At 26.7% G+C, this 4,513-nt stretch overlaps 1 long non-coding RNA gene across 1 annotated transcript; it reads left to right on the top strand.

Moving 5' to 3' along the window:
• Positions 1-918: 918 nt before the first annotated feature.
• LOC114076177 lies at positions 919-3,560 on the top strand. The gene is made up of 2 exons (XR_003577053.1): positions 919-1,119; positions 3,428-3,560. It is a non-coding gene; the product is annotated as an uncharacterized LOC114076177 (long non-coding RNA).
• Positions 3,561-4,513: the final 953 nt, after the last annotated feature.

The raw sequence follows: 4,513 nt of genomic DNA, 5'->3' as shown, positions 1-4,513 counted from the left end.
GGGGGGCTCGTTAGGTATAGGTAGGTGGAGTGGGAAAAAAAAACTTTTAAAAGATTTGATTTTTAATGCTTTTAACTTTTAACAAGATTTCTATTATAATATGAATATCTATATTTATTAATATTTGTCAATTGGGCAAAATTTTCTTTACTTTTGACTTTGAAAGTTTGAAGAGAACAGTTTTCTTAGTTTTTTATTAAAAAGAATAGATTATTTTACGTTTTTTTTATGAACGACTTTTATTTTTATACATAAAAAATTTAGAAAGTTATTTCCTTTTGTTTTAAATTGTACGAGGATAAGAGGTTCCTTAATGGCGTTTGCCAATCGGCTAAAAGATTCAAGACCATTCATTTTGATTTGATGGTGTACATCTTTTGAGAAAAATTACTGAAATACACGTCTTATGTTTCACTTAATTTCAATATCTCATTTTATTCCTAACAACTCCTAAATTTTTTTATTTTTTTAATATATTCGATCTACATATTAACATATTCAAACCAATATTTAATGTATCCGAGCGAGTTTTTAGTATATTTGAGCTATATATTATGTATTCGAGCTAATTTGTAATGTATCCGAGCTACATATTAATGTATTCAGTTTGTGTTACTTTTTTAGGTATTAACGTAATTACAAACTAAAGAGACATGAATTGTAATTTCATATTAAAACTGATTCCTAAAATTTATCTTTTTTCTTGCTTCTTAATACTATTGGGCCCAGAGCTGGAAGCCCAATGGGCCAAATTCCGTTTTCTTCGAGGTGGCTCCAACTTCCAATCCCTTCAATGGGTTATTATTTGATCATTTTAGGCCCATTATCTTTCTGGGTAAATGGAATTGGCCCATCTAAGATAACTTAGTACTCCATAAATAACGCGAAATCTCAATACTCTGGAATTAGGGTTCCTCTATCACACTGTTAAGAAGAGAGCTTGCAGTTTCTAACAGGATGATTTTTTTTTTATATAAATTTGATTGTTTTTTTTAGAATTTGAATTGCACTAGGAAATAGGATCTGTGGCTGCAAAAGCATATGCCCAGACTCCTAATATATAAAAAGTGCATATACTGATTTTATAGGGTACCGCTTTGCAGCTATGAATTATCTCAGGTATATGCTGCCTGTATCGCCCTTACATTCCATCTATTCTTATTTTTTATTTTTCGACTCCTTTGGTCTTCAACTTAACGCATCTGTTTTTTCCATTTATCTTTTACTTATATATTTTTATTACATTTATCTAGTATATATTTTTATAAAGATAAGTTGTTCAGTCAGTCATGTATAGATTTGCTTTGTTTCTGTTGAAGTCACGTTTGTTTAAATGGTGGTTTATTCATTAGCAAAATTTGGGAGATTATAATGACTGAATTAAGATTAACGAAACTCCTGTGTAATGTTATTGGCACAATATATAATTTTAAAATAAATAGTTATGTGTTAAAAAAATAGAAAAGAGATAAATTTTTTGTCTTTTGTTTGAAATAACTTATTTCATCATTTACACCATAATATATGAGGATAATGCACATGTACCTTTGCTCGTAATCTCAGAGACCCACGTAGGCTGAAAAAGAAAAAATTACTTATAAAATAAGTTCAGGTGTAATAGAATCTTAGTATAGTGTAATTGTGTTTTTGGGATTTCGGGCATAGATTGTGAGAATACTTATAAAATAAGTCCAGGGATAATAAAATCTTAATATAGTATAAGTGTGTCTCTGCAATTTCGGGCATAGATTGAAGGATACTTGTGCATTTTTTCTAATGTATGAGATAAGTTATTTCATATACATGGTGAAATAAGTATTGGAAACTTTTTGATAACTTTAGTTTCAAAATTTTTATAAATATTGTGTTATCATCATTTTAAATCGATTCAATAAGATTTAGTATTTTAAAATTCGTTTTTGATATTTTGTAAGTATTATAAACTAATTATCCAAGTTTGGTACATAAAAAAAATGTCTCAATTATATTATTCTAACATTTTATATGTGTAAAAAAATGAAGGGGAAAAAGAAAATACAAGCATGCAATTCCCTTAATTAATCAAGTATACACATAGAACGTTTCAATTGAGGTAGGATAATTAAAGTATGAAGGTGTTTAGTAATTGGTTTTTTTATACTAATAATATTTTAAATATTTGTAATTATTATAGGAATGTTTATGATTTATATATGTAATTATTTACTTTAGTTATTTCTATATCCTTCTTATGTCACACCTAATACAAAAATTTTAAAAATACATGCCAATTACCAAAATCTTTGAAGTAAAAAGTTACAATTTTTACATAATATTCTATAAATATCATACTATACCATGCTCGCTCCTACCTCTCATCTGCTGAGATGGCAAATATAAGAGGCCTCCAAGAAACGGGTCGTGGGCTTGTTAGGCCCATTTGTCCCAAACACTAGAAGCCCAATGGCCCTTTATTGAACAAAATTCAAAAATGTTATGAACTTTTCTTTTTTGTTCATTAAATTTTTAATTTTTTTCACAATTCTTTAGCTTCTCTATTTCATCTAGATTACATTCTATTTTGATATGTCCTACATGTATTTTATTTATAAAAGATCGTTTGTATTTTTTTTTTGAAATTTTATATTAAAACTGAATAAACAAATTAAAATAGAGAGAATCCATATAGTATACCCATTTAGGTTCATGATTTTGAGGTGTGATATAGGTGCATTATTATATGCATACATTTAATTTAAGGTACAATAATTAATATTATTCAAAAGGAAGGTCTTATCACATTAGATACTCATTTATTTTTGTCTAAATAGAAATAGTGTAAGGATATGTGTAGCTTCTCTTTAAATTCCCCTCTTAGGCCATCTTAATAAGTATTCCATCTGTAAAAGCGGCTAATATTAAAATAGTAATGTACTCTTTCTTTATTTCTTTATCATTACAACAGAGTTAATTATCACTTCTATTTTTCTTTTGAGTTTTAACTCTATACAATGCTATCGTAAAAGAGTTTTCCTCAATTTATATCACATTATCACTTACAAGCTATTTTCTTTGTTTTTTTTCCCTTTTACTATATAAAAATTGTTTATTTTTTGTTTTACCACCAATAATTATTACTTAATTATTCCTCAAACCGTTATTCAAAATTTAAAATTATATATTGATTAACATGAATATTATGATGAAATATGTGTGTTACTGTTTCATAGTGAAAATAGGTTAGTAGAAATTTAAACAAATAATTTGCTACAACAAACCAAATATATTTAATTAGTCCTGTGGGTGGTGAGATAAACTATTCAATTAATACCTTTTTGACTTACTATCATTTCAAAATTTCTAGTATCAATAATTAATGTCCCCTTTTATGACATGATTTTGATTGTGAAGTACCTATGAGACTAACAATTTCCATTTCTTTTTCTAGGAGATGAGCAAGGGAAGAGATCTATTTATTATCTTTTACCATCTTTGAAACACAATGTAGAGTTAAAAAATACTTATGTGTATTCGAAATAATCATAAATTATTAAGTTATGTGTCCAACATGTTATATTTAATATCAATCCCTCCATACCAAAAAGTTTTAGGCTTGGATACATGAGTTTAGGAATTCGCTTACTCATAAAATGATAAATTACTCCTACAGAATACCGTTTACTTTTTCTTATCACATTTTGACTTCTTTTACTTGTTACACTTTGACATGATATACCTATTAAGAAAATTATATTGATATAAGTATTTTATCAAACTATGCCTTGAAAAATAAACATTTAATGTTGAGGGTATTACATAAAATAAATTATTATCTTTTCTTGATATTTTAAAAATAATAGATAAAACTGATAATCTATTTTCAGAATAACTTACAAATAAAAGTGAACAAAGAAAGTACCATTTTCTTTTCTTTATAGGTGATATAATTATCATTAAATTTGATTGAAATGAGTCAGAGGGCAAATTATCAAGAGTACTAAATATCTTATCTTGCTTTTTTAAAACATCAATTATTTTTGACCGGAGAGGAGTAATGATTAAATGTCAAATAATATTATGAAGTTCAAGATGCCTTTTGGAGAGGTTAGGTTCCCAAACTTTTATTCCAATTGAGTACAAATATGTGTTGTAAAACTATACGAAATATGGTTGCACGTTTGGGAAGTTCGTTCCATCGATTCATTGATATTAATTAGGTATTACCATATTGTGAAATTAAAGGAGAAATGCATGTGTGATTAAATAAAATAATAAAAGATATAGAAGGTATTGCTTACACCACCTAGTATATTATATAAGGATATTTTTTTTTCTATCAAAAATTTTGAAACAAAAAAAAAATAATAAAAAACACTTACTTTTAAATAAAAATGCAATAAAAATTTTAATTAATCAGACTTTATTACGTGTAAAATATATAGGAAGTAGCGGACCGGGAAGGGATAAATAGAAGAGAGCCATGTGATAGTAATTAATTAGAGAAGAAATAAATGCGGTTTGTACAATCAAATGT

Source organism: Solanum pennellii, chromosome 2 (genome assembly GCF_001406875.1).
Source record: "Solanum pennellii chromosome 2, SPENNV200".
Classification (NCBI taxonomy): domain Eukaryota; kingdom Viridiplantae; phylum Streptophyta; class Magnoliopsida; order Solanales; family Solanaceae; genus Solanum; species Solanum pennellii.
Note: the sequence above shows the minus strand (reverse complement) of the source record. Positions and strands in the feature narration are given on the sequence as shown.